The sequence below is a fragment of the Erinaceus europaeus genome, chromosome 7, assembly GCF_950295315.1.
Source record: "Erinaceus europaeus chromosome 7, mEriEur2.1, whole genome shotgun sequence".
In the NCBI taxonomy this organism is placed as follows: domain Eukaryota; kingdom Metazoa; phylum Chordata; class Mammalia; order Eulipotyphla; family Erinaceidae; genus Erinaceus; species Erinaceus europaeus.
This window is the reverse complement of record NC_080168.1, coordinates 102,021,433-102,039,214: the sequence shown is the minus strand read 5'-3', so window position 1 is coordinate 102,039,214 and position 17,782 is coordinate 102,021,433. Positions and strand designations below refer to the sequence as shown.

Below are 17,782 nucleotides of genomic sequence, written 5' to 3'. Positions count from 1 at the left end.
GGATAGGGTAGGGAGGATGATGTCAGGAGCTAGGGGCACTTCACTCTGGGCCTCGAGGAGACCCTCCCTCCCTCTACCCCTTCTCTCTCAGAAGGGCTCCAGGGGCTTCAGAAATTGAGGGGGCCAGGGAATGGGGCAACCTGGAGGGCACTGTGGGAGTAGGTACAGAAACCCTGCCTGTAGCTCCCACAGAGTTGTGGGTGAACTGTCCTCACAGCCATGGGGGTCCCCTCCTCTGTGGGGGCTCAAGGCAGTGCTGGGATGGGGTGAGGAGTACAGAGGACAGGAGATTCTGTATTAGAGATGTGAGGGGTAGGGTGTTCACTGCAGTAAGTTAAAATCTTTCAGTATTTTGTGAGTTCTGTCTATAGGTCAGTAAGTACATTTTTTACAAAGGTGTTTGAAAGAAATAGATAATAAATCCTAAAGAAAAAAAGATGTGACCATCTTTCTTGACCATGCTATATACTCCATGCTCAACTCCTGGATGTGATGTCACAGTATCCATATAAAAAGTCACACAGTAGACTTAATCTTTGTAAAGAATGTAAGGAAACATTCTCAGGACATGAAAATCTAAAAGTGCATCAGGCAATCCACATCAGAGAGAAGCCCTATAAATGTAATGAATGTAAAGAAACTTTCCCTTTAAATAGTCACTTCATTAGACACCAGAGAACCCACACAGGAGAGAAACACTTTGAAGGTAAAGAATGGAGGAAAACTTTATCATGCATTGAGGTCTGAAATAGCATCAGAAAACCCACACAAGACAGAAAACTTATGAATGTAAAGAATATAAGAAAATTTTCTCCCAGCATGGAAATTTTTAAAAAATATTTATTTATTCCCTTTTGTTGCCCTTGTTGTTTTATTGTTGTACTTATTGTTGTAGTCATCATTGTTGGATAGGACAGAAGAAATGGAGAGAGGAGGGGAAGGCAGAAGGGGGAGAGAAAGACAGACACCTGCACACCTGCTTCACTGCCTATGAAGCGACTCCCCTGCAGGTGGGGAGCCGGGGGCTCGAACCAGTATCTTTATGCCAGTCCTTGTGCTTTGTGCCACCTGTGCTTAATCCACTGTGCTACTGCCCAACTTCCCCAGCATGGAAATGTCGGCCAGCTGGAGCCCCGAACTTTAATGACATGGAAATCTTAAAAGACATCAGAAAGTCCACACGGTACAGAAACCTTGTAAATGTAAAGATATAGGAAAAATTTTTCCCATCAGGGATATCAGAGAACACACACACAGACATACCCTATGAATGAATGTAATGAATGCAGAAAAACTTTCACACAGGAGGGACACCCTATGTGTGTAAAGAATGTAAAAAAACTTTCTACAGGCTCGGAAGTCTGAAACGGCATCAGAGAAACCACAGGAGAGAAACCCTATGATTATAAAGAATGTAGTAAAATCTCCTGGCAGGCACATATCAGATAGCATCAGAAAATTCACAGTGACCTAAGAGACAGCATGATATTACAGAGAAGACTCTCAATGCCTGAATTTCTGAGGACCCAGGTCAATCACCAACACTACCACAAACCTTAGCTGAGCAGTGCTCTGGTCTGTGTCTTTCTGAATCTCTCCTCTCCTCCTCTCCTTTCTCTCTCTCTCTCACTCACTAAAATCTCTCTCTCACTCACTCACTCACTAAAATTAAGTAAATACATGGTCTGGTAAATACACAATGGATAAAGCATTGGACTCTCAAGCGTGAGGTCCTGAGTTCAATCCCCGGCAGCATGTGTACCAGAGTGATGTCTGGTTCTTTTTCTCTCTCTCCTCCTATCTTTCTCATTAATAAATTCTTTTTTAAAAATTAAGTAAATAGGTACAGGGTAGCACACCTGGGTGAGTGCAAATGTTACAATGCGTAAGGATCCAGGTTCGAGCCCCTGACCCCACCTGTAGGGGGAAAAGATTTGTGAGGGGCAAAGTAGGGCTGCAGGTGACTCTGTCTCTCTCATTCTATCATTCCTTCCCCTCTTGATTTCTAGCAGTCTCTATCAAATAAAGGATTAAATTGTTTTAATAAAAGTAAATAAGATATTTTAAATTATAAATTCCTATTAAATATTTAAGTGAGATAATTTATATTGGTCACAATTTTTTTACATTGCCAATATTTTTATTAGTGACTTAGGAATGTTTTATAAAATCACAGAATTGGTATGGTTTCACATCAAAGACCACCTTATTAATAGCAGTTGCAATATGATTCGACCTAAGTATCTTGTGTCAATTCTAGTAAATGATTCAAGGACTTTTATTAATAATTGAAAGGAAAATATTGCAGGTTATCTATCTGTAGTTTATAAAAGTGATGTTAAATCTGCCCTCCTCCAAAAAGAAAAGGCTATACTACCTAAAAATTAAAGTTCATTTTCTTTTCTTAGATTTTACTTATTAATGAGAAAGATAGGAGGAGAAAGAGAAAGAACCAGACATCATTCTGGTACATGTGCTGCCAGGGATTGAACTTGGGGCCAACATTATATGATTGAAATTTTCTAAAGTGTATCAGGCTTACATTCTAAGTGGTAAATTGGTACATTTGAATAATATGACTAGAAAATAGAGGGTATTAGACTGACTGCTTTGAAAAGATGAAAGTCAGACTGAGTCTTATTTCTTAGTTTTTATTGTCTTTTGCTTATTTTCTTTTAATGTAAATTTAAAGTTTGGTCTGTGGAGTATACCTATCCTACTATGCTCTCTCTCTTTTTTTAAACCTTCAAGTATGTTTTTCCCTTTAATGTCACTGAACTGATGATCTTCATCTTTTTGTTTTAGTTTGTGAATAGAAGTGTTTGTGATAATGCTTATTGCCCCTGGTTAGTTTCATTAGTATTATCATTTTACCTATACTGACTATTTAGTTCAATATACTTTTAGTGGGATGGATGGATGGACGGACAGATGGATGGCCGCTCAGAAGGGCAAGATGCATGGACTAGATAGATGACCTTTTAGTTTGACGGGTACTACTTATACCATGATGGACAATAATGGTTCTTGTTTCCATGAAACTTACACTCTAGCAGGAGAAATGAACAAAGAAATTATGAATTATGGTAAATATCATGAAGAGAGACAAATGGAGTATTGTAAATAGCAATTGCTTGGGGAGCACATAATTTTATACCCAGTGTCATAAATCCAGAAGTAATACACTAAGACCAAATAATTAGGTATCAGTTAAACAGCTGATGGTTGAAGCTATAGGGGAAGAAACATGTACAAAGCTCTTAATATGGCAAGTTTAAGTACAAGTGCCCTGTCAAATACTCTGAAAGAGAGTGGCATAAAATACCTTTAAAGAATAGGCAGAAACTCCCAGCATGTTAGCAGAATTCTGTTTTGTTGTTTTTGGTTATTTATATTTAGGAAAACACTAATGACTACATTATATCATCTAACTGGTTTGTGCAGTTATCTACGAACTGATTTCTCTTTATACCTTCGACCTCTCTAGTCTATACTCAGAAGATCACTCCTTTCTCATTAAACTCTAGAAAAGCCGTTCCTTTAAATAGAGCATAAAAATCCTATATTATCTGATTAGCTTATATCTATTTTAAATTTAGTTTTTTTTTTTCAATTATGTATTTATTTTGAGTAGAGACAGAAGTTGAGAAGGAAGGGGGAGGCTGGGAGGGAGAGAGAAAGAGAGACACTGAGGTCCTACTCCACTATTGATAAGGTACCCTCCCTGCAGATGGAGACCAGGGGCTTGAACCTGGGTTTCTGAGCATGGTAATGTGTAGATTTATCTATTTATTTATTTTACAAAATAAAAATATTGACAAGGCCATAGTATAAGAGGGATACAGTTCCACACAGTTCCCACCACCAGAGTTCCGTACCCCATCCCCTCCATTGGAAGCTTTCCTTTTTTTTTTTTTTTAAGATTTTACCCTATACGCTGCACCACCTCCTGGACCATAGAAGCTTTCCTATTCTTTATCCCTCTGGGAGTATAGACCCAGGATCATTATGGGGCACAGAAAGTGAAAGATCTAGCTTCTGTAATTGCTTCTCTGCTGAACATGGATACGTATTGTCAGTTCCATCCATACTCCCAGCCTGTTTCTATCTTTCCCTATCTAGCCCTCTTTCATATGCCAATAATGGTCCCCGGTCAGTAAATTTATATACCTGAAATGTTTTTCCTTCAAATACTCCCTTGCTTCCTTTATGTTTCTATTATTAGATTCTAACTCATTCAATGTATATACTATACGCTTCCCCCAATTACATTCACCAGTCTGACATACTGTCTTTTTTTTTTTTTTTTGCCTCCAGGGTTATTGCTGGGGCTTGGTGCCTGAATGAATCCACTGCTCCTGGTGGCTATTTTTTCCCTTTTGTTGCCCTTGTTTATCATTATTGTTATTGCTGTCATTGTTGGATAGGACAGAGAGAAATTGAGAGAGGACGGGAAGACAGGAGAAAGAGAAAGACACCTGCTGACCTGCTTCACCTCCTGTGAAACGACCCCCCTGCAGGTGGGAAGCCTGGGGCTGGAACCGGGATCCTTAGCCGGTCCCTGTGCTTTGTGCCAAGTATGCTTAAACCACTGTTATCCCCCTCCCCCCTTTTTTAAACCAGAGCAGTGCTGGGCTCTGGCTTATGGTGGTATGAGGAACCGAACCTGAGACTTTGGAGCCTCAGGCATGAGAGTCGGTTTGCATAACCATTATGCTATCTACCCCCGGCTGACATGCTCTATGTATATGAGGGTTTTGTCACTCTGTCACCCTTAACCCTACTCCCCCCCAAAAAAAAAAAATACACTTCTTGAACAAAGAGTTTTTTTAAAAAAAAATTTATATTTATTTCCTTTGTTTTTTATTATTGATCTTGATGTCATCATTGTTTAGGACAAGAGAAATGGAGAGAGGAGGGGAAGACAGAGGGGAGAGAGAAAGATAGACACCTGCAGACCTGCCTGTGAAGCGACTACCCTGCATGTGGGGAGCCAAGGGCTCTAACCAGTATCCTTCTGCCAGTCCTTGCGCTTCGCGCCACATATGCTTAAGCCCCTGCGCTGCCACCCAACTCCCCAAAGAGAATAATTTTATGATTGCTATAACCCATCCCTAGAACAGACTTGGGTATGCGCTCAAATTGATTCCACTTAAAAGTTAAAAAGAAAAGCACAAGAGAGTCTCTAGATTCTAACTTGTTACATCATAATGATCGCCATTTAATAAAATTAATGTGTGGAGGACACTAAGAGCAAATCAGCTGATTTTCCTGTTTTTGCTGAACTAATATATTTAGCTAATAAAAAATTTACTGATTCCTACTATTAAACATTGTTCTAGATATTGGTAATAGAGATTTAAAAAAAGATAGTGCCTGTCCTCTAGAAATCCATGGCCTCATAAATGAGTTAAACATGCAAATGAATATGGTATGTGATATAAAAGAATTATACACCAAGTAATGTAAAAGTAAAGGGGAGAGACATTGGGGCCAGGTGGTGGCGCACCTAGTTGAGCACACACATTACAGTGAACCCAAGTTCAAGCCCCTGGTCCCCACTTGCAGGAGAAAGTTTCAAAATTAATGAGACAGTGCTGAAGGTATCTCTCCCTCCCTCCCTATCTCCCTTTCCCTCTCAATATGCATGTATCTAGGTATGCATAAATACATGGCATCACTAACAATTCACTTATTACCTAGGACTTTTCTAAGCTTTATAGATTATTTGTTAAGAGAAAGTTCTCAGTACCTTTAAATACAATTAATAGACACATTTTTGACAAAAACATTACTGGCTAAAAGTTTATAAAGAAATCCTTTTTTATTATTATTAGTGATTTATTAATGGCTTATGAGATTACAAGGTCATAATTCCATACTACACTCATCCCCAGTCTTCTGTGCAGTAAGTCCCTCCCTAACCCCCCCACCACCACTAAACTCCCACAATATCCTACATAGTTCTCACAAAATCATAGAGACTGTTTGGCTACTTATTGGATTTTTGTTTGTTTTTCTTTGCAAGACTATGTCTTCCAATTATCCATATTCCACAAATAAGCAAGACCATTTAGCTGTCCATCACCTCCATACTTGCTTCACTAATAAAAATCATCTCCAATTCTATTTTTTTAGTTCTGGTGTATACAATACTATTTCCATTGTTGGTTATTATGAACAATGCAGCCATAAAGGAATACATATATAATAAGGAAATTCTCAATTGTAAGATACTTCGATCACAGGGAATACCAAGTATGTTAGTCATCATTATTATATCCCTATTTTGACCTGTATCTTTAATCTCACCTTTTTAGTGTCTTCCTTTTGCCATATAAACATAGCCAAAAAAAAAAAAAAAACATAGCCAAGACTTGGCACAGGGATTAAAGAAGCACCCATGGCTTTGAAAACAGTGGTATATGCTTCTACCTACTTTCTTATCTCGTGTCCATTGGTCTTGGTCTCTACAGCATAGCATAGTGGTTAAATGCATGACGTTTGGAACCTGGCTATTTAGATTCAAATCCTACCATTTATAAATTGTGTGATCTAAGATAAGAAACAACTTAGCTTATCTATTAAGTAGAGGATAGAATACTTGACACATGGTAGCAATGTAAAGTATCAGTTGTTAGTATCATGATTACTCTGACCATCATACAATCCCATAAAAAATTGTTTTGGGGGGCCAGTAGTGGCGCACCTGATTAAGCACACACATTACAGTGAACAAGGGCTTGGGTTCAAGCCCCTGGTCGCCACTTGCAGGGGGATAGCTTTGCAAGTGGTAAAACAGTGTTGTGGGTCTCTCTCTCTCTCTACCCCCCCCTCTTGATTTCTGGCTGTCTCTATCCAATAAAGAAAAAATTTAAGTTTTTTGGAAAAGAAAATCATTTTTTGTCAAGTTTATACTAGATCTGCTTATCAGGTTCATAGTAAAAGCTCCTTTATTTTTGAAAAATTCACACTCACACTTGACAGTTACCAAATCTGTCTCAACAATACTCTGCCTCCTGTTTTCTCTAAAATATGTACTTATTTTTTTAATATTTATTTATTATTTATTCCCTTTTGTTGCCCTTGTTTTATTGTTGTTGTTATGATTAATGTCGTTGTTGGATAGGACAGACAGAAATGGAGTGAGATTGGGAAGACGGGGAGAGAAAGACACCTGCAGACCTGCTTCACCACCTGTGAAGTGACTCCCCTGCAGGTGGGGAGCGAGGGGCTCAAACTGGGATCCTTATGTCGATACTTGCACTTTGCGCCACCTGCGCTTAACCCACTGCATTACTGCCCGACTTCCAATATGTACTTATTAGATGTGAAGCAACCCCCCTGCAGGTGGGGGCCAGGGCTCAAACTGGGATCCTTACACCGGTCCTTACGCTTCGCACCATTTGCGCTTAGCCTGCTACACTACCACTCGACCCCCTATTTCTTTGTTTTTTTACTAGCATAGCTATCCATCCTATAATCCAAATCAAAATCTGAGATTAAGTGCAACTATTTGTCCTATCTGTTAAATATCACCTGTCTTTTTTTCATGCCAGTGCATTATACAAAACTTGAATACCTGTATGTGACCCGTTATAAATATATACCCATATAGATAGTGCATACAAGTTATCATGCTTGAGTGCCTGGGTTCAAGCTCCTGGTCCCCACCAGCAGGGAGGAATGTCTGTCTCTTTAGCCAAAACTACTTTTATTTATTGGAATTAATTTCAGATCTCTTTGAGTATATTAATACTGCTTTCAGAATTGTCTTTCCCTTGCTCCCTTCTCTGTTCCCTTTCTTCTGTTTGTTTCTACTGGGTAAACGTTATTTAGTAAGATCATGAAAGTAGAGACTGATTTTCTCCAATATCACCGATATTTGAAGCAATTCTATATAACTAATTAAAACTAGTAAAAACAGTGTCTATGAATGAGACAGTGCTAGCTAGCAATTAAGTGATCTCAAATATTTATGGCAATTCAACAATAATTTTGTATTTATTAAAACTAATGATATTAAGTCGGGCTTGATTTTTCCTTCCACACTCTTTGAGAAGCACAATCAGGGGTCAGGCGGTGGCGCAGTGGGTTAAGCGCATGTGGCGCAAAGCGCAGGGACCGGCGTAAGGATCCCGGTTCGAGCCCCCGGCTCCCCACCTGCAGGGGAGTCACTTCACAGGCGGTGAAGCAGGTCTGCAGGTGTCTATCTTTCTCTCCCCCACTCTGTCTTCCCCTCCTCTCTCCATTTCTCTCTGTCCTATCCAACAACGAATAGCGTCAACAAGGACAATAATAATAACCACAACGAGGCTACAACAACAAGGGCAACAAAAGGGGGAAAAAATGGCCTCCAGGAGCGGTGGATTCATGGTGCAGGCACCGAGCCCAGCAATAACCCTGGAGGGAAAAAAAAAAAGAGAGAAGCACAACATTGGAAAACTATTTACCAGACATTTAAAATTTTAGACCTGTACCAGATTAATCATACTTCTGGAACGGTCTCAACTCCAGAAGAGCATGGTGTCTTTGTTTGCTTATCTAACATTGTTTTAAAATATATTTTCATACTACTTCACAACTAAGTATGCATATGTGTATACAACTTAGTAGTCATTTATCCAAAATGCTTCTTCCCCATATAAGGGGATACACAATTAGAATTACTGTGTACTCTGATTCTTTGGATATTTTGCTTACCTTAAATATTTACACTTTTTTTTTTTAATTTATTATCTTTATTTGACACAGACAGGCAGAAATTGAGAGGAAGGGGGAGAGAGAGGAGAGAGACAGAGAGACACCTGCAGCTCTGCTTCACCACTCGTGAAGCTTCCTCCCTGCAGTTGGGGACCAGGGACTTAAACCTCTGGATCCTTTGCACTGTAACATGTGCACTCAGCCAAGTGCACCACCACCTGGCCTTTCACTCATTTTTTATAAGCCAGTTTTTAATTGTAGGAGGGATAGAACAGATACTAATACTAAAGTTGAATTCATTAGCTTTGCTTATTTATCATAAATCTAACACTAATGTTGTTCTACTGCAATTAGAAGCTTTTTAGCATGCTTCCATTAGAGGGAATATCTCAATATAAAGTCATTAACCTGTTGCCAAAAAAAAAATTTTTTTAAGTCAGACCACTTATTGCTTTTATGGTCTGATAGTTTTAAACCCCTATTTAAATATCTCTATGAAGCTAATAGCATTGTTGTTGGTCTCAGTCTATACAAGTTTCAATTTTATTTTGCAATTGACCTATACAATTTCTACTTTTTCACTTTCAGTGTGAAAATAAAAGGTATTTAAATAATTGTGACACTTTCAGCATTGATAGTTCCAGCTATTCTTTTGATTTATTGCAAGTAACAGAGAAGTCATTAACAAAAAGAAAAAATAATGCATTTACATTTCTTTACTTGGTTAAAAAAAATTTTTTGTTGTTCTTATTCTCACAAATCTTCTAATCTTCACTAAATCCAAAATCCAAGTAGTGTGTTAGAAACAAATTCCATAGCATTTGAATTAAAGACTAACAGTAGAGACTTTAAAAGTAGTTTTGTGTTTGTTTTTATTAGTCATGTCACTCATAGTCACCATGTTAATGATGTGTACTAAAACATTCTTACACTGTCCTGAAATCCTGCCTTTAAAGTCACTTCATGGAGGAGCCTGGTGATAGCGCATCCAGTTGGGCACACACATCACCATGCACAAGGACCCAGGGTCAAGCTCTTGGTCCTCACACATGTGGCTGCGAGGGGTTGAGGAGGGACACATTACTCTTCCTGTCTACTTCTTTGTATCCTCCCCCTCTCAATTTCTCTGTCCTATCATATAAAAAAGAAATAAAAAGGAAAAACTGTCCACCAGGAATGATAGACTTGTCAGGCAGTCACTGATGAGCCCCAGTGATAACCATGGTGGCAAAAAAAAGGGGGGGAGGAAGAAAAGAGAAAGGAAAACTTTATGTAGAACTCCAATTTTTTAAAGTAGGATAGATGTTAATTTTCTCTTTACTGACTTGTTGGGAGAGATAACATAGTCAAAAGGGTTTTTGTTGGTTGGTTTAGTTTTTTAAATGAAAAGGCTTATATCAGCTTTAGTTACCTAAGTTTACTGTTTGAAAACAAAAGCTTTTTAAGAAAGGGACTGGGAGATGGCTCCCCTGGTAGGCTGCATACTTTACCATGCATGATTACCTGGGTTTGAATCCCCCTTCACTATATGGGGGCATCATGCAAAAGGAAAGCTTCACAAGCAGTGGTAGAGTGCTAATAGTTTCTCCCTCTCTGTGTTTATCTGTGTCTCTCACTCTGTATCTGAAAGGAGAAAGAGAGAGAAGAAAGCCTATTGAGTATAATATAGTTTTATAGGTATAAGCCCCCAGAGAAACCCTGGCAGCAAAAAGAAAAATAAAGAACAAAAGGAAAAGTAAAGCAAAATACATATATATGATGCCACAAAATAAGTGACACTTCAGAACTGATCTCAAATGTATTGAGATTTGCCTTTCGTAGAAGAAAATTAAAAGGGAAGGAAGAAAGGAAAGAATATCCATTGGCTGGAAAGTATTTTTTTTTTATTTATTTGATGAAGGAACAGGTTTATATTTGTAATGTTCATTGTAAAATCTATATTAGCATCACAGTTCTGTCACCCATTATTTCTTTACAGAACTAGAGTCAGTGTCCCAGCATTAGTAGAATACTTCAGAATTCTTCAGTATTTTGGAGTGCTTATATCATTGTCATAACAAAATGAAAAACAATATGGCAAATTAAATAATTTTTTTTTCATCTGCATTTAAAGTCCAGGAAAAAAAATAATGGGAAATCCTAAGGTGAATTTAACCATGAATTCAGATTTTATTTTTTTGGTCATGAAACAATAGAATGATTTCCTCATTTAGTTTTTTTTTTTAAGTTTTGTCAGCTTGAAGGTATAGCTACTTTTTAAAGTGTTGTGAGGGGCATTAATTTTTGACTAGTTACAGAATGAGTTGCACAATTCAAAGACTTTAGGTAATCAAAAATTAAGTTTGTTTTCTTTCCTGTTCTAGTTACCGGTTTACTAAAATAGTGAGCATACATGATCACTTGAAAATTGGGCTTCTGGAGCACCTGAACAGAAAGGGAGTGGTTCATATTCAGCATTACAAAAGACAACTTTCTCTTTTTGAAGGGGATTACTTTGGCTATTTTCCAGGTACTGGGGAAATTCCAGATTCATTACAAGTTATTGGGATGGCTATTAATTATTCATTTCCTAAAATATATTGATTGCAGATTTTAGATTTGATTATGTAGTAGAATTTTATTTCACTTCAATAATATGTAGTTTATAGTGAAATACAAAAACAGACATTTTTCAGAGAACTTTAGAAACATCAGAATATATTTAGTGGAAGAACTTTTAAAAATAACTTTAAGGCAATAGAACTTTTGCATGTGTATATAAGGAAAAGATATGTTTAAGATATTGTAGCCTTAAGAAACTAGATAATCAAAACAAAATCTTTACCTACTATTTCAACTTTAGAATGTTTGGCTAAAGGTAGAAACTTTATCTACAGGTTGTTTTGTAGAGAATACTTTGTTGATTTCCTGTTATGTGCATCCTAAAGTTTCTTCATGATGCTATTGGTTAAAGCTGTGTGCATTGAACTACACAATAGAATGTCCTTTGAATAAGACATTATTTAAAATTCTTTTTAGAATATTTATATTAGGTTCCAGATTGCAGATGGGGAGATCAATATTCATGAAAATAGATTTCTAAATATTTCTTCAACATATCTTTTCCTTATATGGATTTACTTTGATAATTAGGGTATTTACAGTAGTTGTTTTTTTTTTATTAGAAAACTTTATTAGACATGATTAGGACATTTATTTTTTAACTTGTAGAACTTTTAAATAGGTTATAGTTTATTAAAAGGTACAATTCTTAGTCTAGTAATTTCCCATTGTTTCCCAATGTAATTTCCCATTTTTCTATATGGACCATTTTCAGTACTTTTGCCATATAGTTTTCATTCTTTCTGGACACCTTTATTCAAGTATATACCAGTTATGTACTATATTCTGCCATTCAAAAATTTAAAAAATGACTGGTAAATGCAGTATAATTGAGTCCACAAAATATTATTAGCCCAGAAGGAATATTAGTTTATTTCTAATTTATTAGAAGGAATATTAGTTATTTCTAATTAGTTTATTTCTTCTTTGTACTGAGAAAGTATAATGTTTGTAAGGGATGCTGAGATGAATGTTAATAACTGAAAAATTCTTATGTGGGCAGAATACTCTTAAGAGCAGAAAGAACACATGCTAAGGCTTAGTTTTAAATACAGTATACTAAGCAATATGGCTTAAGACAAAATTCACATTCAAGGATACTTTTATTTTCAGTTTCAATTTTAAATGAATACAGAAGCAGAAAGCTGCTTGCCAAATAAATACTCTATTCACAAAATGATTAATATACACCATTGATGGACATAAACCAGCCATTGTCACCAATCCTCATCTATCACTCATTATTTCATATTACTTATGTCCTAAACCTTCAAATAAGTACTTTTGATATGCAAAATGCCAAAAGTCAACTGTGTAAAATTTTGTGTAGTCATAAATTTTATTTATTGATCCTTGGATCTTCAAATACTTTAACTTCAAAAACTACTCAATTGCATAGTTATGATAAAAACTATTTTAGAGTAGAAATAAGTATCCAGACTACAAGTTCATTTTCTTGTCCTTATTGTGTGTTTGTTTTTGTTTGTTTGTTTGTTTTTGCCTCAAGGGTCATTGCTGGGGCTCAGTGCCTGCACTACGAATCCATGAGCCTAGAGGCCATTTTCCCCCCTTTTGTTGCCTGTGTTGTTAATCATTGTTATTATTATTGTTGTTGTCATTGTTGTTGGATAGGACAGAGGGAAATGGAGAGGGGAGGGGAAGACAGAGAGGAGGAGAGAAAACTAGACACCCGCAGATGTGTTTCACCGCCTATGAAGCGACTCCCTTGCAGGTGGGGAGCCCGGGCCTCGACAGGCATCCTTGGGCCAGTCCTTGCGCTTTGTGCTATTTCATTTTATTTATTTTTACCAGAGCCCTACTCAGCTCTGGCTCTGGCTTAAGTTGGTACAGGGGATTGAACCTGTGACTTCAGGGCCCCAGGCATAAGAGTCTCTTTGCATAGCCATTATGCTATCTCCCTCACCTTTCCTTTTTTTTTTTTTTTCATTAAAAATTGAAACTACAGGATCTTTTTGTCCAATCTTATTACAACAGATTAATCAGAATCATCCAATTTAGCATCAACTCTGAGCACAGTTAAGATATAAACCAAAATGATGGGGTTTTTTTAAAATATTTTTTCCCTTTTGTTGCTCTTGTTTTTTCTTGTTGTAGTTATTATTGATATTGTCGTTGTTAGGACAGAGAGAAATGGAGAGAGGAGGGGAAAACAGAAGGGGAGAGAAAGACACCTACTACTACTAGCGTTTGCCCTTCTTCCGTAGCCAGTCAACAGCGTCAGGTTGAGAAAGACACCTGCACAAATGCTTCACCATCTGTGAAGCTACTCCCCTGCAGGTGAAGAGCCAGGGGCTCGAACAGCCCGGGGCTCGAATAGCCGTGGGATCGAACAGGGATCCTTACGCCCACCCGACTCCTTTAGATAGGCTTTTTTTATCAGCATATATAAACACACACTTTTTTTTTTAAGCATCAGGGTTATCTGCCTGCCCCAGAATCCACTGCTCCTGGCGGCCATCTTTTTTCCATTGTTGTTGTTGCTGTTGTTTCTGCTGCTGCTATTGTTAAATAGGAGAGAAGTCAAGAGGGGAGGGGTAAATGGAGAGGGGGAGAGAAAGATGGACAACTGTAGACCTGCTTTACCACTTGCAAAATGACCCCCCTGTAGGTGGGAAGCCAGGAGCTCATACTGGGATTTAGGCCAATCCTTGTGCACTATGTGCACTTAACCAGGTGTGCTAACCGCTCGCTCCCTCCCCCATATTTATATTTTGACTTCATTTTATTGATGATGAATTGATAGAAGTGTAGCTCAAATATGGTATGTGACTGGTAGAATATCATTAATTGCTTTAGGAAGACACATATACTACTGCTTAGAATAATACATTTGCTTTTATAATATATTTATATATTCAATATATTTATAAAGAAACAGTTAAGAAATGAGTTTTTACTATCTTACAGTAAAGGATCACTGAAAGTGAGAGATTAATATAGACAAAGTTCATATTGTATCACTCAATGAAGCATATTGTAAGATAAATAGAAAATTTCTAGGACACTTTTCAGTCAGTCAGGGAGAAAAGTGATTGTGGGGCTTTGTGGTGGCACATATGTTAGTATGTGCAGAAATCTAGGTTCAAGACCTCAGTCCCACGTACAGTGGGGAGACTTCACAAATGGTGAGCAGAATTGCAGGTGTCATACCTGTCTCTTCCCCTCTGTCACTTTCTGTCTCTTACCAGAAAAAAATGGAACACCAGGAACTGTGGAATTGTACAGGCACAGAGCCCCAGCAATAATTCTGGTGATTAAAAAAACAAACAAAAAACCCACCATTTTTTAATCTTTATTTGGGATAGAGACAGAGAAATTGAGAGAGAAGGGAGAAATAGGGAGGAAGGAAGAGAGTCACCTGCAGCACTGCTCTGCTACTCATGAAGCTCCTCTCCCCCCACAGGCATGTGATGTTTTTGAAAGTAGAAGAATCTTTGAAAGACATGCTTCAGAACTCTGATTATGACTTTTATTATTGAACTCGTGAAAGCTGCTTTATTCTTTAAAACATGTATTTTAGTTGCATTTAGCCCAAGTTTCTAATTTTTAATTGTCAGAGGTGTTCAGCACCTTTGTTGAATGATAGTTATGCATTGCGCATAGTAACTACAAATCAAACACGACCAACTTTTTTAAAAATGCTTTATTCTGCCATATTGATAGCATTAAATACTTATTCTACATGGGCTTAACGATATTTTAGTTGTTTGATTTCTTTTTTTTAATTAATTAATTTATTTTTCCCTTTTGTTGCCCTTGTTTTTCATTGTTATAGCTATTATTGTTGTTCTTATTGATGTCTTCGATGTTAGAAAGGACAGAGAGAAATGGAGAGAGGAAGGGAAGACAGAGAGGGGGAGAGAAAGACAAGACACCTGCAGACCTGCTTCACCGCCTGTGAAGCGACTCCCCTGCAGGTGGGGAGCGAGGGGTTACAACCGGGATCCTTAGGCGATTCCTTGTGCTTCGTGCCACGTGTGTTTAACCCGCTGTGCTACCGCCCGACTCCCAGTTGTTTGACTTGTATACTACTTACGCCTTGAAATTTCTATCAAAAATTATGAGAACTTTCAGTATGTTGTTTGTTCTTTATACTTTTTCATGACTGTACTTAGGTCTGGAAGAGAGCATTAGTAGTTTATGGAACATTTGTGCCTGAGACCCCAGGAGTACCAATTTATCATTACTTTTTTAAATATATATTTATTTTCCCTTTTGTTGCCCCTGTTGGTTTTTATTGTTGTGGTGGATATTGTTGTTGTTATTGATGCCGTTGTTGTTAGATAGGACAGAGAGAAATGGAGAGAGGAAGGGAAGACAGAGAGGGGGAGAGAAAGAAAGACACCTACAGACCTGCTTCACTGCTTGTGAAGTGACTCCCCTGCAGGTAGGAAGCTGGAGGCTCAAACCGGGATCCTTACACCGGTCCTTATGCTTTGTGCCACCTGCCCTTAACCTACTGCGCTACAAAAGACTAGTAACTCCTAGAATTAATAATAGTTTCAGTGTGAAGTGGAGAAAAAAATGGTATTTTTAAGATGAGGATGAAAAGCCTGACATGAGTTTAGTTCTTAAAGTACTGTGTGTGCTTTAAAACTAAACTAACTATTGAATTTCTGTTATATGTTTGTACAAAGTTTTAGAAAAATGTGATATCTAAGTTCTTAAAATATGTTCAACAAATAGGATGTATTTTACCCCACCCCCCCAACCCCTTGGAGGAGTTACTGGTTGGAATTTAAGTATAAGGTTTATCTCAAAATGTATTGACTATAGTATCCTGACTAATATTACAGGCTGTTACCAAAATGATTATATTCTGTTGTTAAGCTTATCAACATTGAAGTTCAGTGAAGTACAAATTTATGTGCATCACTAAATATGAGCTTATCTTGCTTGGGTCAAGGATATTTCTAAAATCCAAACCAAGACACATTACAAAGCAGATAGTAAATTAAATAGAAGTTGAACAAATGTGGGGAGAAGTTTTTAATAGGTGCTATTTTTTTTTATTTAATATTTAAGTAGAATTACTTGAAACTTTTAAAGCTATTCATCATTCCTATTTCCATCTCATTTAGGGTCAGGTATTAAAGCACAGAACTTGCATACCCTGCACTCCAGAGGCCCATCCCCCACATCGCTGTATACCATATCTGTGCTGGGCTCTGGTGTGTCTGTCTCTGTTTCCCCAAAATAAGTAAATAAGTCTTGTTTTAAAAGGTAAAAATATTAAGAGGATAAATGCTTTAGTAAATATGTAAACCTATTTTTATCAGACATGTATTTGTTGTATACCTACTAAGTACTAAGGAGCATGATGCTCAGTGCTGAAGGTAATGATGGAATATCATGGTTCCTCCCCTCATTGAAGTCTCAGTCCATTTCAAAGGCAGCTGAATTAAGAAATAGTTGCATTTTATTATAAAATAAATGCTGGAGTCATGGTAAGCACTGAGTAGGCAATATGGAAACATAGAAGGAATCACTATAAAGGTATCTAGGAAGGCTTTCCAGTGGGGTATATGAATATTGATGGCTCAGAAGAAGTTAGCATGACAAAGATGATACATTTCAAGTATATGGAATAATGTAAAATTAAGAGAGAATGCATGGAGATCAAGGGACCACTGGAGAGAGGAAAAAAATCAAAGAAAGCTAGAATATAGCTTTTCAAGAAGATATTGGCAAAAGGTGGAACAGCATAGGTGGAGAAAAAAACATATAAATCTTTCTAGAAATTTCTGATTTTAATCTAAAATTGCTAGTACAGGATTTATAATATATACTCAAGGATAGGTATGTATATTTATAAATAATATAATTAGAAAAATCATTATGCTATTGGGATGTTAGGATTTTTTCAGTTAGAAGTTTTTTGCGGGAGTCGGGCTGTAGCGCAGCGGGTTAAGCGCAGGTGGCGCTAAGCACAAGGACCCGCATAAGGATCCTGGTTCAAGCCCTGGCTCCCCACCTGCAGGGGTGTCGCTTCACAAGCGGTGAAACAGGTCTGCAGGTGTCTATCTTTCTCTCCCTCTCTCTGTCTTCCCCCTCCCCTCTCCATTTCTCTCTGTCCTATCCAACAACAATGACAACAATAATAACTACAACAATAAAACAAAAAGGGAATAAATAAATAAAAATAAATATTTTTTTAAAAAAGAAGTTTTTTGCAAGATAAAAATACATGTGAATGATTAAAAGCAGTTCCAGAATTATTCACATTTGTACTTCTTGGTTCTATGACATAATTTGTATTACCATAAGTAAGGTTCTTTGGATCACTGTATTCCAGACAATAATGGAACAACAGTATCTCTAGTATAATACTGAGCTGATCAAAGATCAGAAGTTGAAAACAGATTGATAATTGATAGGAATTGCTGTCTGTTTCCCTGCTCATTTACTAGTTAAAATGCTGGTTTTATTTCTGTGAAATCAGATGTTTCTTATAAGT

At 37.3% G+C, this 17,782-nt stretch overlaps 1 protein-coding gene across 8 annotated transcripts in view; it reads left to right on the top strand.

Moving 5' to 3' along the window:
* The window catches only part of USP15 (ubiquitin specific peptidase 15), a 117,331-nt gene that overhangs the window by 71,398 nt on the left and 28,151 nt on the right, over positions 1-17,782 (top strand). The window contains exon 9 of one of the 8 annotated variants that reach the window (XR_009550794.1): positions 11,067-11,212. The exons of 6 other annotated variants lie outside the window; for them this stretch is intronic. The gene's annotated coding sequence lies outside the window, so the exon portion shown is untranslated. Of the gene's footprint in view, positions 1-11,066; positions 11,213-17,782 lie in introns of those variants that run through there. One more of the 8 variants, XM_060195011.1, reaches the window with a different exon arrangement.